At 45.0% G+C, this 17,719-nt stretch overlaps 1 protein-coding gene across 3 annotated transcripts in view; it reads right to left on the reverse strand.

Annotated features, from left to right (window-relative positions):
• Positions 1-17,719, reverse strand: part of PRDM16 (PR/SET domain 16) — a 228,737-nt gene that overhangs the window by 86,893 nt on the left and 124,125 nt on the right. The gene's annotated exons all lie outside the window — the stretch shown is intronic.

The raw sequence follows: 17,719 nt of genomic DNA on the forward strand, positions 1-17,719 counted from the left end.
TGTTTTCAAGTCTTAAAAAGATATGCCCAGAAAGACACACACATGCCATGCTTTGTGCACTTCACATTGTGCAGTTCTCATGCACTTCACATCAAAAGGCCATGGCTTCAGCCTTTTAGGGAAGAACAAGGAACGGAAAAATGGGGGGTATGGGAGAAATCACGGAGAGAATTGTTTTCAAAAGGGTCGGAGACAGCGGCTGCATCTACACTGCAGAATGAATCCAGTTTAACACCACTTGAATTACCTTGACTCAGTCCTATGGAATTCCAGGATGTCTAGTTTTGTGAGCTATTTAGCCTTCTCCATCAGAGAGCTCTGGCGCCACAGCAAACTACAAACCCAAGGATCCCATAGGAAGGAGCCATGGCAGTTAAAGCTGTATTGAAACTGTATAGATACTCATGTATAAATCTAGAAATAAAGGTTAAAAATTGATCCAAAAAACCTGAGTCGACTTATCCATGGGTCAATGTAAATACTGTATTTTAATGTGAAAGGCAAGAGTTTAATCTGCTCTGGAAGCATTGACCCTCTTCTACTCTCTCATCCATTCAACCTTTAGTATAAACACAAATAGTTATGCCTGCTGCAATTTTGTAAGTTCTTTGGCATTGCTTTCCTTTGCTTCATCCTTTACATCCTTCATTAAATGCCCCTAAGTTTTGTCTTCGACTTATCCACAAGTCATATCAAAATCCATAATTTTGGCCCCCAAACCTGCCCTCGACTTATATATGAGGTCGACTTATAGTCAAGTATATACGGTAAGGCATCTGCTAGCAAACCAGTCCCTGTTTGATGCAACCCATCTCTTCCCAGGAGTTCTTCCTTCACAGAATTTGCAGATCATGGTGCAAAAAGTCCAGTATTTACCAACAGCATCATCTATGCAGCCATTTGATCATCTGTAGTAGTGTCCTCATGGGTAAACAGGAAATGAGGAGGGGCAATGAGTAGGGGGCAATAAAATACCATAGACATGCATTACTAGAAGGTCTCAGCATGCGAAGTTGCTATATCCCAACAGTAGCAAACAGCAATCACACTTACATTTCTATACAACTTCATAGTGAATTAAGCACTCTCTAAGCGGTTTGCAATGTGTTAGTCAATTGTCCCCCAACAAGTTGGGTACTCATTTTACCAACCTATGAAAGGATCTTCCTGGCCTATGACCTTCAACAAGACTATTATTATTTTGGTCGACGACCATAAATAAATTTGCAAGTTTGCAGACCTTCAACAAGAAGGAGTGGTGAGACCATCGCCATTGCCCCGAGGTCCATCAGCTTCCATCTCAGAGTAATTGCTTGCTAAAGTCATCATTACATTGTTGTGGTTGGGAGCTGCCATTTTGGTTTTCCGCAATTCTCAGAAGCATCCAAATAAATAAAACGTTGCCCCTGAGCATCATAGAGTTTTGCTGGTCTAGCTACCCAGCATGGAGGGCATGAAGCGGAGCACAGACCAAGCATGTTGGGCAACTGAAGCCGTGGCAAGATGCCAACTACTTGGTGATGCCAAGCCTATAAAGGGTGAGGCAGAGGCATCACAGGAATGGTGGCTCTTGAAAAAGACTGTCAAGAGTCCTCCTTAGGGCTGACATATAGGAAAAAAGAAGAAGACAGAACCATTTCATAAATTACAAGGGTGCAAACGATAAAGAACTGTGTTGTGCCAGCCCCGGTTGAGGTTCACTTTATTCTGTGCCAGCTCTTTTGATTCCGTTTTAATTTTTTTTGCAACTCGCTGGAAAGTTTTGAAAGAGTTTTCTTCCTTTCTTTCTTTATCAGGTTTCACAGCCAGGCTACTTCTGTTCAGAGAAACGTCTCCCGGGTTGCGATTCTGACACATCCTTTCGGCAAGAGCCGTGCGCACAGCATGCCAAGGGTTCATTTTGGAAGAAGAAAACCCCACCGCCGGAATATCGGTCTCCAAAAAACTTGCCCCAACAATCTCTCCAAAACAAGGGCCTCAGGAGAGTTGGAGCGAGGATAGCAGCTTGCAAACTAATTGGAGAGGGGTTTTTGTGTGTGTGTGTGCTTCCTTTAAGGAATCAAACAAAATCAAAGTTTGAATTAAACTACTACATGTTTGCAATCAGCTAGTTTTCACCGCCAAGGCAAGGGTTAAGAAACCCTGCTGAGTCTGACAAGTACAAGGTGAAGTGGGTGGTCAGCGAAGTCTGAAAGACACCCTTAACCCCTCTTGGCTGAGAATTCAAGCTGTTGTTCTCTCTGCTGAACCCGCACATCATCACTTGGTGATAGGAATCAGAATGAGGCGGCTGCAGCCGGCCAAAAGCTTTCCTCCTTAAAGAGACAGTGGATTCCAGCAAGTTCTTTCAACCCAGACGGAGAAAGAAAAAGAGAGAGGAGAGAGGAGGGATTAGGAATCTGTGCCATTCAGGCCCACCGCTTTGTTTGGAACAGAAGGCCGGCAGGTGAAATTTAAGCAGAGGACCATTTCTTTATGATTTTGCATTTCCTTATGCTTCTGTGCAACTCCAAAGGGCTCAGCAGGCAAAGGTCAGCTGCTAAGTGAATCATAGAATCGTAGAGTTGGAAGAGACCCCAAGGGCCATCCAGTCCAACCCCATTCTGCCATGCAGGAACTCTCCATCAAAGCATCCCCATTGACAGATGGCCATCCAGCCTCTACTTAAAGACCTCCAAGGAGGGAGACTCTAATACACTCCAAGGAAGGAGTGTGTTCCTCTGTTGAACAGCCCTTACTCTCAGGACGTTCCTCCTAATGTTGAGCTGGAATCTCTTTTCCTGCAGCTTGCATCCATTGCTCCATTGGGTCCTCTTCTCTGGAGCAGCAGAAAACAAGCTTTCTTCCTCCTCAATATGACATCCCTTCAAATATTTAAACAGGGCTCTCACATCACCTCTTAACCTTCTCTTCTCCAGGCTAAACATCCCCAGCTCCTTAAGGTGTTCCTCATAAGACATGGTTTCCAGACCCTTCACCATTTTTGTCACTCTCCTTTGGACATGCTTCAGTTTCTCAACATCCTATTTGGATTGTGATGCCCAGAACTGGACACAATATTCCAGGTGGGGCCTGACCAAAGCAGAATACAGTGGCACTATTACTTCCCTTGATCTAGACGCTATACCTTTATTGATGCAGTCTAAAATTGCATTGGCCTTTTTAGCTGCCACATCGCACTGCTGACTCATGTCGCACTGCTGATCTAAAACGGTAGCTGCTAGTACCTCAACTGAAGATGTTATGGACAGTTTGTTGGGTCTTTTGCATGCAAACCATGAGCAATGTCCTTGGACCATGGTTTCTCCCCACCTTAAAAGGAAGCAAGGAAGACCACTTCAGGTATCCCCTTCAGCATGCGCTTCCTTCCATCACTTGGAAGCTGCCATTCCATCACATTGCAGCAAAGAAAGAAATGAGGAGCAAGGCCATTCTGGTTGCTCACCAAAGCTACTGGAGCCTTTAAATTCCTTCTCTCCTCCAAACAGTTTCCAATGCAGCACAACATCAAAAGCCATACACCACTTTAAAATACCCTCTGACATTTCACAAACGAATCCCAGGACATGACTTAGGGATGCAATTCTTCCCTAAGTTTCATCTGGAAGGAAGCGATATGCCCTTTTTATCCATTTTCTTCCCATAGTGAGAAAGTTTTCAAAAACCATGCAGTTTTTGAAGACTATTCAAATTCAAATGTCATTTATTACGGCAAACAGCCAGCATAGAAGACTATTCAGTACTAGGGACTACTTCTTCGGCACAAAATTAGCACAGGGTTGTTTGTGTGCAGAATAATGTTTTCTATGCAAATCTGTTGTGTGCCAAATAAATCCCAATTACAGCATTTTCTACGCAGGAACCAGCTTCTCTTTGCATATAAAAAAAGAACATTTGGGTGCAGCCATATTATTCCACGCACCGAAAATGCTGCTTTCCGTACGAAGCAACCGGCTGAAAAATTTCATGCAGAATAAACCCTGCGTTGCAAATAAAGTCTTGGAGTAGGACGAAAATTGCTAACATTGCCATGGCTTCCTCCAAGAAGGAAATTAGAGCCGAATAGCATCGCTAGTCTGAAATTAAACCTGGGACACGGGATGGGCCTAGTGACACTGTGTGGGCTGCCGGTTGCTTATTGACCTCTTTCGAGACAATTAGGCATCGTTTCATTTTGTTGCCTTCCAACATGAAAGCTTTTCTCTTCCCCAGCCTCTCGAACCCGTGGGTGAGCGAAAGGGAAGGACATGATGAGCTGACAAGGCCCAGTCATCGCCGGATTGTTCTGGGAGGTATGTCATTTGCAAGAGAAGAACGGCAAGCCCACATTTCACATTTGGTGGGCTTTGAATTTGGGAGGGCGCTTTGCAACCGCCATTCCCTCCATTGTTCCCCTCTCTGCTTCAGCTACTGGGGGAAGGTAATAGGAAATAAATTTCCTTTTCTTATTTTAAGGACAGACTGCGAGGAGACACACAGCGGGCAAGAAGCAATGGAGAAGGGAATGTAGGCGTTTGGATGCCGGATTGCGTCGCCTTTCCCTCCGTTTCATTTCAAAGGAAATCCGCAGAGAGCATCTTCACTCTGCTATTTCACATAATGACCACCACCGCCTCCGCCGCTGCCTCCGCCTCCAAAGAAAGGGAATGGGTTTTGTGGGTTTTTCGGGCTATGCGGCCATGTTCTGGAAGAATTTATTCCTGACGTTTCGCCAGCATCTGTGGCTGGCATCTTCGGAAAATGCGTCTCTGATGACACCAGCCACAGATGCTGGTGAAACATCAGGAATAAACTCCTCTAGAACATGGCCATAGAGCCCCCCAACCCACAAAAATCTATGGATGCCAGCCATGAAAGCCTTCGACTTCATAAACGGAATTGTGCTCGAACCTAGGGAACTTGCTCCGCTACAGTTGTGTATACACTATACAAGTTTGCCAACTGTACCTGATGCGCAGTAAAGATGTGTCCTGGAAATCTATATAGGCTAAGTAACGCCGAGAAGCTTCAGATTCTGCCCAGTCTCACCCACAAGATGGCACTGGTTCCCCATACCCTTCAACGCTGCACAGATGAATGCCAGAATCATAGAGTTGGAAAGGGCCACAAAGACAACACAACTAAAACAGCCCTGAAATACACCTGCCCAACCTCTGTTTCAACCCCACCAAAGAATAGATTGCCGCAACATAGTCAGTCTGTTCCATGGTCAAGCAGGCCAGTAGCTAGGCTGTGACAACCGGGGCAATGCCCCAGGACCCCCAGCCAAAGGGAGCCTCAAAGAGACGCAGCTCCTTTGTCTGCCGCAACAGAGGTGCCATAAGCGCCCTGGAGCGACGCTGTGATGTCCCTTGTGCGCCGCACCATTTGGATGCAGAGCATGAGCCACATCATCGATGCATGCCCTGTGTAAATGGCGGTACACCAAGATGGCACCCATGGCATGCAGTAGGACTTGGGAGCATGCGGACACTCCACCCAACCTAGCCCTAGAATTGGCCCCAGGCTCACCTAATTTTAAAAATATAGGGGCCCCAAATGTATTTTCTGCCCGATGGCCTCTAAAGGCCTAGCTACTGGCTTGTGGTCAAGGATCATGTCCGCTTCTGAAGTAGACGTGCCTCAACAAAAGCACATGCTACCAGCTTCTTTCTTTCTGTTCATCTCCAAGGTGCTACAAGATCCCTTTGGCTAGTGATTTTTCCAGCCTAACACACCTACATCTTCTTAAACAGTTAGGTGATATCTCTTTTCTTCTAATTTGGTTCGTGTTCTAGTCTCTGGAGCAGCAGAAAACAAGCTCACCCCATCTACTCCATGACCTCCCTTCAGATATTTAAAGGTGGCTATCATGCCACCTCTCAGTCTATTCATCTCTAAGCTAAATGTAACCAGCTCTCTAAATCATTCCTCATAGGGCTTGGTTTCCAGACCACTGATCATCTTGGGTCACATTGACCTGGACACATTCCAGCTTATCGCTCTCCTTGTTGAACTGCGGTGCCCAGAAATGGACTCAGTATTCCATATGAGGTACGAACAAAGCAGAAGAGAGGCGCAATACTACTTTCATTGATTTGGACCCTATATTCCTGTTGATGAACCTGGAATTGCATTTGACACATGCCTACCTCACTGTAATGAGCTCTATATGGTACTGCCTTCGAAAAGGGTTCAGAAGCTTCATCTCATGCAAAATTAAGCGACCAGACTGGGGCCAGGTGTGCATTTTAGAGACCAAATGACACTGGTCTTGCAAGAACTGCACTGGCTTAAAGTTTGTGAGGCTAAAGTCTTATTCTTGCTTCTCTAGCAAGAAAACAAATATGGTTCATACATCACAGGCCCCTGCAACAACTCTGGCTTTATCCATGTTTGACATCGAGTATAAACAGAAGCCCTGGTTTGTCTTATACTAATGGATCTGGGCCACTGGAAGTTGCAGTCCACAAGTTGCCTGTCCATGATCTACACTGTCTCCATGTGGACATGACAGCATAGAAAACGACATTCAAGTTGCCAGTACACAACCACTGATGCTGCATACATGTGTATCAAATGACCCTGGTACCCACTTAATTTGAATTGCTGAAGAGATTCCAAAAGGGGGGCCATGCTTCAGACCCATTTAACCCACGTCTTTTGACACTGATTTTTTCCTGTTTCTTTTTCGATAAATCGAATCCGCGCAAGTGAGAACCACATGCGGATCAGAATCGATTCAAATTTCCCCTTTGGTTGGATGGAATGGAATCATTTTGAATCGATTCATTTGTGAATGGGAACCACAAGTGGATTATTTTGGAGGAGGGAAATGCAGTTGGGGCAAATGTAATGGGAACCATGCTCCGCTGTCGAATCGACCCATCGATTCAGATTGCGCACTGATTTATCTGTAAGTGGGAATGGGGTACTGGATTCCCAGCTCGGCCATGAAACCCACTGGGTGACCTTGGGCAAGAAGTCCCACTCTCTCAACCTCAAGGGAAGGTAATGGCAAACCTCCTCTGAACAAATCTTGCCTAGAAAATCCCAGGACAGGTTTGCTTGAGGATTGCTACAAGTCGGAAATCACTTGTAGGTACACAATAACAACAACAACAACAACAACAACAATGTACATCTGATCCACATAGCCTGAAAGTAGTTATATATATAGTATTTTAAATAAATTTGTGCACAAATACAAAGTTTAACCACCAGAAAATACAAAGTTTAACCACCAGAAAACAAAGGTGTCATTCTCTCGGCTACCCACGTGGACCGTCTTGGAATACAGTGTGCCCGCATCATACGTGGGCACGCTATACGCGGCTTTCAGCATATGTTGAAATCTACACGGGAGTGCACGGGGTGCAAGGGGCACCGCATCCCATTTGGATTAATGGGGTGTGCACCTGTGGCAAACACGCACCACCGCACTGCCGCATGCACAAGCCCCATTTATTTCAATGGACCTTGAGCATGTGCAGTATTTGGCTTACGCAGGGGGGTCCGGAACGGGTCCCCCACTTAACCCAAGGGCGCAATGTATTTCAGATTTTGGAATCCCAGATAAGGGAGACTTGGTAACTGCTACTAATAGTAACCCTTTGAAACCTCTGGAAAAGATATCCTTGGAAAAATCACATTCATGCTCACAGACACAGACACACTCCACACTTCGCTGCCTGAGAATACATTGCGAGATGTTGAGAAGCCATTGTGGATCCGTTCTATAATTTCTATGACTAAGTTGGATTTCTTTGGGTAAATTCTTTCTATGTAACTTTATGCCCTCTTCTCTTCCGCTACCAAAGGCTCGTCCTCATGCTTTTTTATCTCGCAAGATCAGCGCTCCGGTTATAAGCCAGGTTTTTGGAGATCTGATACGTTATGTATCGATAACACGATCTGCCTGGAGGTCAAATAACTTAAAGCCAGGCTAAACAGAAGTACGGTCATAGATTTGTTTCGCAAAAGTATATGGGCTGCGCCCAAATTGTGTACGGCTTCAATGGAAAGTTGTTAATGATTACTTTTACTTCGGGCAAGAAGACAGAGAGGTATATTTGTTGCAGCCGGTTCTCTTCGGATAAAACTAAGTAGAAAAGTCAACCTTCTTTTTCCATTCGGTTCAGTATCAGGAGAGTCAAGAAAATTCTGCAACGTGGTCTTCTCTTTCCGATTGAGACGGACAACATCACATATTTTTATCATTTAAACACTCCGAAAAATAGCTACGACAACATCCCAAATCCACAAAACAGTCGGACCTTTATGGAGACAACCAAAGTGCACAAAATGCACAATGCAAGCTTTCGAAGAGACCGGCAGAGCTTTGAAAGCATGCATCATGTACTGTGTGCATTTCGGTTGGCACAATAAAATGTAATATTATATTTTATTGTGTATATTTACGTGATTTTATATATAGATGTTTTAATTGTTTGAATTTTATAATAATTTCAAAGGTTTTAATCTGTGAGCTGCCTTGGGTCGGGATATAACTGTCGGGATATACATGAAATGAAATAAATAAACCAATATATACAATGGATTTTGGGTGTTATTTCACTTTGCTGTGTGGCCCTAGGTATGTTTTCTGAATCTGGAAAGAATTCAAATCAGCTCTAATTCTACTCCATTCCTCCAGAGATCATTTAGGAATGATGCTACTTCTTGATATCATGTCATCCCCCAAAATGGCTGCCTTTGTTTGCACCAGAGGTCTCCTTGAAACTATGCCACATCATCACATAGTACTGTTCTCATTGCCATAGATCAATGCTGTGGAAGTGTGGGGTTTGTAGTTAATCATGGCACCTGAGCTCTCTGGCGGAGGAGGCTAAATATCTCACGAAGCCACAAATCCCAGGATTCCATAGCTTTGACCCATGGCGGTTCAAGTGGTGCCAACCTGGATTGTTTCTGAAGTCTGGATGCAGCCTGAGATGCATATAGTAATTAATTGCTGAACGAATCCTCATGCTTAAGAAGACTGGAAGTAATTCAGATCACTTATATGGTGGCATCTTAGCCTGGGCACATGAATTGTTCCTCTTACTACTATGGTATGGTCTACCTTCAATGATTTTTTACCCCTTCAGTTGAAAGCTAATATGCTTTAATAGTTGGATTCTGCGCAAAATATTCCATCATGGCCCCATTCCCATTACCTTTTAAACTAGATCGTGAATTGGTTTGAACCAGTTTGAATGACCCTGGTTCCCACTTAATCCGAATCGCTGAAGCGATTCCGAAAGGGGGGCCATGCACTAGCCCCATTTAACCCACATCTTTTTGACACTGACGTTTTCCACGTCTTTTTGGATAAACCGATTCTGCGCAAATTGAACCACATGAGGATCAGAATCGATTCAAATTTCCCCTTCGGCTGGCTGGAACGGATTCATTTTGAATTGATTTATTTGTGAATGGGAACCAAATGTGGATTAATTTGGAGGGGGAAAATGCAACCGGGGCAAGTGTAGTGGGAACCATGCTCCACTGTCGAATCGAACCATTGATTCGGGTCGCACACCAATTTATATGTAAGTGGGAATGGGGCCTAGGTTTCCCTCTCCACTCATTCTTCCTGCAAAATCATGGCAATCCATGGCTTTACTTGGTTAATCAGTCACCTGAACTGAATTCCATGCTCTGCAAAACATGCATCTTATTAAAACAGAGACTAACTAGCATGCTTTTGTCGCATCAAACATTTCAGCCCCAATTTGGTCAAGCCTCGTTTATCCAAATTGCTTGGGCCCAGAGGTCTTTTAGATTTTGGAATTTTCCTTATTTTGGATTTTGGAATACCTGTATATCCATATGTGTACATAATGTGATCTACTGGAGATGGGACCGAAGTCTAAACATAAAATTAGTTTCCTATATATGTTACACAGTCAGTCCACCATAGCCATACATTCTTCACCCATGGATTCAAGCATCCATGGCTTGATTTTGTTTTGCTGTTTTATATTAGGGACACCATTTTACTACGCCATTGTAATTAATGGGGCTTGAGCACCCACAGATTTTGGTATCCATGGAGGGTCCTGGAACCAAACCTCAACGGACACCAAGGCGCCACTGTACACATAACCTGAAGGTAATTTTGCACAACATTTTTTAACCATCTTGTGCATGAAACAAAGTACACGGAATGGTCCGAAAGTAAAGGTCTCACTATGACCTGATTCCCACTACCTTTTAAACCGAGCCGCAGATCGGTTTGAACCGTTCAAATGACCCTGGTTCCCACTTGAACTGAATTGCTGAAGCGATTCGGTGAGGGGGGCCTTGCAGCAGACCCATTTAACCCGCGTCTTTTTGACGTTGATGTTTTCCGCATATCTTGGGATAAACCGATTCCGCGCAAGTGTGAACCAGATGCGGATCGGAATGGATTTATATTTGCCTTCTGGCCGGCTGGAGCGGGTCCATTTTGAACCGATTCATTCGTGAATATGAACCCCAAGTGGTTTATTTTACAGGGGAAAATGCGATCGGGGCAAATGCAATGGGAACTATGCTCCGCTGGTGAATCGATCCATCGATTTGGATGGCAAACCGCTTTTTGGGGGGAGTGGGAATGAGGCCTATCTCAGCCACCCATGAAACAGAAAGTGTTGTTTTTTGGAATATTTCAGACTTGCATCCAACGGAGACTCAACCTGTAGCTTCTTGTTTCCGAGGAGGAACTCTTCTCTAAGAGTTTGTTTGCCGTGGAGCAAAAAGCAACGACAGGAGGCAACCAAGCTATCCGATTCAACCATCTCTTCCACGACAACAGGTAGGTTATCTGCCGAACAGCCTGCGGGTCGGGCCTCCCATAATGGGAGAAGCCATGGTGGTTGACTGAAAACTGATTCCTGTCAAGAGCTATTTTGCTCAGAAGACAGAGGGGACATTGTAACCCTCGGTGCTTGAGTGTGGCCTTGGCTACTGCTGAAAGACCACCTTTCTCCCTCCTCCGTCCCCGAAACAAAACAGAATCCTCCCCCCACCAGCTGTCAGTCCTATCGGGAACTGGTGAAAGGAGGTGTATAAACCCAGTAACGCATTTGAGGAGATAACTGTCAAACGCCATGAAAAGCCCTGCCTATCTACTCCGTAAGAGGAACCGGGGCACCAGCAAAACCGAAGCTTGATGCTCAACGTTGCTTGGCATCTGTGAGGTCTTGCTCTTAAAAGCGAGTGAGAGAGAGAAGAGAGGGAGAGAGAGATTTTAATAGCCTTTATGCTATTTTAATAGCTTTTATGCAAGAAAACGGTAGTAGGTATCAATGGGATGCAAGCATTCCCAACCAAATCATGGGAAGTTTGGTGGAGTTAACCGGTTGGAGCATTGGGCGCGGTGGAGAAGTAGTTGCGTCTTAGGCTCAATTCCCACTTACAGATAAATTGGTGTGTGATCTGAATCTATGCATCGATTTGACAGCGGAGCGTGGTTTCCACTACATTTGCCCCGATTGCATTTTTCCCACTACATTTGCCGTGATTGCATTACTGTATTTCCCTCCAAAATAATCCACTTGTGGTTCCCATTCCCACTACCTTTTAAATCGGATCGTGAATTGGTTTGAACCAGTTCAAATGACCCTGGTTCCCACTTAATCCGAATTGCTGAAGTGATTCCGAGAGGGGGACCATATGCTAGACCTATTTAACCCACATCTTTTTGACGTGATGTTTTCCGTGTCTTTTTGGATAAATCAGTTCTGCGCAAGTGTGAACCAATTTTGCAAGTATCTGTGGCTGGCATCTTCAGAGAATGCTGGCATGGAAGAGACTGGGGAATATATATATATATATTTTTTTTTTTTTTATTTTTATATATATCCCTGGATAGGGGGGAATGATTTCCATGTTAATCTGTGTATTGTTCTATTGTTGATGACAAGGCCAGAATGCACAGGGGCAGCCACTGAAATTGACAAACATCTGGACATCTTCAAGAGATCATTCTCGGAAGATGCCAACCACAGATGAAGAGTTTATTCCTGACGTTTCGCCAGCATCTGTGGCTGGCATCTTCAGAGAATGATCTCTTGAAGGTGTCCAGATGTTTGTCAATTTCAGTGGCTTCCCTATGCATTCTTGCCATCAACAACACTCCCTACCCAGAGTCACACAGTGTATATATGTGCCCAACTCTCTTCCATGCCAGCATTCTCTGAAGATGCCAGCCACAGATGCCGGTGAAACATCTTCTAGAACATGGCCACAGAGCCCGAAAGACCCACAAAATAGACCGATTGAAGTTTACCCACCAGTCCAGTCTATTTCTCGGCTCCTCCAGTAGCCTTCTTCCATCCTAATTTCTCTGCCTACAAACATAAAGAGCCTCTAATAAGCCGGACCACCTTTGGGATTGCTGGCATGCCTTGCATTCGCCCGCCATTCAAATAGGGGAGAGGAAAGAAATCAAATTTAATTCCCTGTTCCCCTCAGAGGGGAGATGTTAAAATGAAATTAATGAGCGCTGCAGCAAACTGCCGAACAATCACGCTGTTCTCTCTTTTCTCCTTCCCTTTTCTCTTCCCCCTTTTTTTTTTTTGGGGGGGGGAATATTCAACCCTTGGAACTGCGAGAGGCTATAAATTTGTGACAATAAACCGGAGAAGCTTCCCCCTTCCTTGGGCTCCTTTTAAAAAGTGATATAATATAATAATGACACCTCTTCTGAACGCCTTTGATCTGAAAGACGACTTAGAGGAAAGAGAAGGGTTTGTGCAAATCTGTGTGAATAAATGACTTTCCGAGTTGACAGCAAAGTCAGGAAGCCAGCTATTTAGCTAAAGCCCTGCGATATGTAGGATCTGTGCTGCGGGGAGTGTTATCTCGACTGCTAGGATGGCTATAAAATATCTTAACAGTTTTGGCTGCATGGCTGGAAGTGGAAGAGGGGGGTGTCTCCGAGTATCTAACCCGAAGCAAGCTGTCCAAGGCCTGTGAAAGGGGACTCTGTGCCTGGAAGCCGAAGGGTCGCCTGAGCAGCTCTTGATTGTTTTTAAATTCTGTTTTTACAAGGAGTGGGAGATTTATAGGCTCTGGAGGGGAAGAAAATGATGTAACCTGAGTAAATCAACAGCCCATTTACTCCTGGCCCTGTTTCCTCTCTGTCACTAAGTTCTCGAATTAGCTCTCAGGCCTCTGCCTTTTTAAAAACAGAGACACAGACACATCCCGCTGCAGAGATAATTCAGGACATGGTTTTTGTTCCCCCCCTTCTCTCTCCCCCAGCAAGGACTTAAATAAATTCCCATGAAATGTGCATGCAACTAAAATCCCTGCTTATGGCAGGCACAGATTGGCAAGTAAGAGGGGCCCTCCAGAACTTTATGTTCCATTATTTACGGTGATGCACACTAAACTAAAATTTGACTTTGTTGTTGTTAACCACCCTGAAGTTGATCTCGATTCATGGAGACCCTGTGGATGAGACATCTCCAAGACTCCAAGACTGGAGAAGAATCATTGAATCATAGAATCATAGAGTTGGAAGAGACCCCAAGGGTCATCCAGTCCAACCCCATTTTGCCATGCAGGAACTCTCAATGAAAGCATCCCCACCACATGACCATCCAGCCTCTGCTTAAAGACCTCCAAAGAAGGAGACTCCACCAAACTTCAAGGGAGTGTCTTCCATTGCTGAACAGTTCTTACTCATAGAATCATAGAATCCTAGAGTTGGAAGAGACCTCAAGGGCCATCCAGTCCAACCCCATTCTGCCATGCAGGAACTCTCAATCAAAGCATCCCCATTGACAGATGGCCATCTAGCCACTGTTTAAAGGCCTCCAAAGAAGGAGACTCCACTATCCAAGGAAGGAGTCTCCACTAAGAGGTTAAGAAGTGATGTGATAGCCCTGTTTAAATAGTTGGATTTCATACTGAGGAGGGAGCAAGCTTGTTTTCTGCTGCTCCAGAGAACAGGACCCAAAACAATGGATGCAAGCTCCAGGAAAAGAGATTCCAGCTCAACATTAGGAGGAACTTCCTGACAGTAGGGACTGTTCAGCAGTGGAAGACACTCTCTTGGAGTGTAGTAGAGTCCCCTTCTTTGGAGGTCTTTATACAGAGGCTGGATGGCCATCTGTCAATGGTGATGCTTTGACTGAGAGTTCCTACATGGCAGAAAGGGGTTGAACTGGATGGCCCTTGCGGTCTCTTCCAATTCTGATTCTATGATTCTATATACAAGTGTGTGTGTATGAAAGAGAGAAAGAGACGCAAGTTTAGAAAGGAAGCAATAACCTTTTAATATCCTTTTCCCCCTCCCTCCAGGTTTCCGAAACACGCAACCTCTTGCTTCGTTCTGTCTCTTTCATCTTTGGGCTCCACAAACAACAACCTGAGCCTATTCTGATGTCTCCTACGTTTCCTCTTGCGGCAAAAAAGTTGTTGCTTTTTTTCTTAAGGGGAGAAAGGGGGAAAAAAAATCCTCTCCGAGAGTGGGATTGCCAAAAGGGGCGGCAAATTAGGAGAACATTTTAACCTTTGCCCCAACCAAACCGCAGGACTTGTCATTGGCATTGAACCTGCCGCCGAAGCCTCCTCTCCAGAGGTTTCGGGATTTTGATAAACATAATTTGGACCGAAACCCCCCCCCCCACTGTAAATAGAGTCCCTTCAGCAGCATTTGCTTTGCTTCAAGGGCAAAAGGCAAAGCGACAGCATCCCCCTCTTTCTTTCTTCGTTTTGGATTTCTTGCTGACATTCTGCAGCCTCTGCGTCAAAGCGCCGGATGCAGCAAATGAGACATATACTTTTTTGGACCCTTCAAGGAGTTTGACACGCTGACCTCTCACCTTCGGATATTGATATAAAGATTGGAGCCTTCAGTGTTTATCTCGGGGAGGTCAAGGGTGGCAAGGAAAGAGCCCACTTCGACATTTATCTTAATTCCAGCGAAATTGCTTGCAATTAAGACATTTCAGCATTCAACTTTCCAATTTAATTGAAAATATGAATCGTATACAGAGCAGCGCCAGTGTGGTGTAATGGTTTGTGTTGCACTATGACTTTGGAGACTGGGGTTCGATTCCCTGCTTGGCCATGAAGCCCACCAATGATCTTCAACAAGTCACACTCTCTCAGCCTCAGGGGAAGGCAATGTGAAACCTCCTCTGAAGAAATCTAGCCAAGGCAACCCCATGATAGGGTCGTCTTAGGGTTTCCATAAGTCAAAACAAGGCATCTAGGAGTCAGGTAGAGCACAAGTTGAACATGAGTCAACAGTGCGATGCAGCAGCTAAAAAGGCCAATGAGATTCTAGGCTGCATCAACAGAAGTATAGTGTCTTGATCAAGGGAAGTAATAGTGCCACTTATTCTGCTCTGGTCAGGCCACATCTGGAATACTGTATCCAGTTCTGGGCAACACAATTCAAAAAGGATGTGGAGAAACTGGAGTGTGTCCAAAGGAGGGAGACTAAAATGGTGAAGGGTCTGGAAACCAGGCCCTATGAGGAACGACTGAGGGAGCTGGGGATGTTTAGCCTGGAGAAAAGAAGGTTAAGAGGGGATATGATAGCTCTGTTTAAATATCTGAAGGGAAGTCATATTGAGGAGGGAGCAAGCTTGTTTTCTGCTGCTCCAGAGACTAGGACCCGGAGCAATGGATGCAAGCTCCAGGAAAAGAGATTCCAGCTCAACATTAGGAGGAACTTCCTGACAGTAAGAGTTGTTCAACAGTGGAAGATGCTCCCTCGGACAATGATGGAGTCTCCCTCCTTCGAGGTCTTTAAACAGAGGCTGGATGGCCATCTGTTACATATGCTTTGAGTGTGAGTTCTTGCATGGCAGAATGGGGTTGGACTGGATGGCCCTTGGGGTCTCTTCCAACTCTATGATTCTATGACTCTATGAAGGTAAACAACAACAAATCATATATAGAAGATGGGAAGAAAAACGGATGCCAATGCTGTTATAATCCCTGATTAGAGTCTTGAGGACACAGCAGGATGGCCCTGGGGACAGGCATATCAGTACAGTGGTACCCCGGGTTACGAATTTAATTCGTTCCGCGGCGCCGTTTGTAACCCGAAAGATTTCGCAACCCGAAAAAGCCATAGCCGCTAGCGCTGGAAAGCCGCGATTTCGTGCGAAAAAGCGCCGAAAAGCACCAAAAATTTTTTCGTAAGCCGAAAAAAAAAACGTAACCCGGAACAGTTTTTTCCTATCTAATTTTTTCGTATCCCGGAAATTTCGTAACGCGGTCATTTCGTATCCCGGGGTACCACTGTAGTATCTCAAACCTGCCTTCCAGTGTCCCCAAGCGCTTGGTACAAAAAACCATTCTGGTGTTTCTTGTAGGAAACCTGCCACGTTTCCAAAGGCAAATGCAGGCATGAAGGGGTGAATGGGAAAAAACCAACAGAAAGGAGTCCTCTTGTTTGGTTGTTCCCATGCCAATTGGCACCAAGGTCCCAGAAAATGCAATATGACAGGGGCAGATAATGAGTGTGAAGCACAGATTCCTAATATGGAGACCTTGGGAAGAAAAGCATCAACTTTGGAGACAGGCTGTCTGTGTCTGCATCCCTCCCGCTCCAAACAGCTACATTTTCAGGAGAGTTCAGATCAAAACTGATTCGGCTTTGAAGGATTCTGGTACCTCCTGAATCTGGCTAAATCTTGGGGCTTTGGAGTCTCCTGAATCGGAAGTGCCTCCTGAATTTGCCCTGGCCAAATATTGCCAACCTGGAGACGATTGCCTTGCAAAGGCCAGACAGGTTTCTGTTATAGATGAATAACTTGCAAGGAGGTGGCGATGGGAAGAAGACATCTTTAGATGCGTTGAGCAACTCGACTGAATACACAACGATTCAGAGCTAGACTTTCAAGAGCAGAATACTTGAAAATCTCCACCTGGATGGTTGAATCTTTCAGTTGTGCTCCGTCTCACGCAGCAAATCTCCACTTCCAGCCGTCCTGTTTATGGCAATATTTGTGATCCGTTGTAAAATACCGTGTCTGGTTCTGGGCAACGCAATTCAAGAAGAGTATCGACAAGCTGGAATGTGTCCAGAGAAGGGCAACCAAGGTGATCTGGAAAGGTCTGGACACCAAACCTTGTAAGGAATGACTTAGGGAGCTGGATATGTTTAGCTTATGGTTTGTTGTGTCGTTGTGTGCCTTCAAGCCATTTCCAACTTATGGAGACCCTAAGGCGAACCTATCATGGGGTTTTCCGGGCAGGATTTGTTCAGAGGAGGCTTGCCATTGCCTTCCTCTGAGGCTGAGAGAGTGTGACTTAACTATGGCCTCCCAGTGGATTTCATAGCCAACAACAAACTATCTTTAAACACCTGAATGGATGTCCTGTAGAAGATGGAACGAGTTTGTTTTTGGCTGCTCCAGAGTCTATGGTCCAAAACACACTGCAGAAATGATCCGGTTTGAGACTGATTTAACTGCCCTGGCTCAATGATAGGGAATTATAGGGACTGTAGTTTTGTGAGACATTAACCTTCTCTGTCAGGAAGCTCTGGTGCCACAGTAAACTACAATTCCCAGGATTCCCTAGCATTGAGTGGATCATTTCTGCTGTGTGTTTTGGACCTAATACAGAAAGCAATGGATTCAATCTACAGGCTCCAGAGATTAGAACATGAACAAATGGACGAAAAGGCATAGAAAAGAGATTTATTATAAGAGCTGTTTGATGCTGGAATATATTGCCACGGAGGGCGGTGGACCATTTTTCTTTGGAGGGCTTTAAAGAA

Source organism: Sceloporus undulatus, chromosome 7, assembly GCF_019175285.1.
Source record: "Sceloporus undulatus isolate JIND9_A2432 ecotype Alabama chromosome 7, SceUnd_v1.1, whole genome shotgun sequence".
Taxonomy (NCBI): Eukaryota; Metazoa; Chordata; class Lepidosauria; order Squamata; family Phrynosomatidae; genus Sceloporus; species Sceloporus undulatus.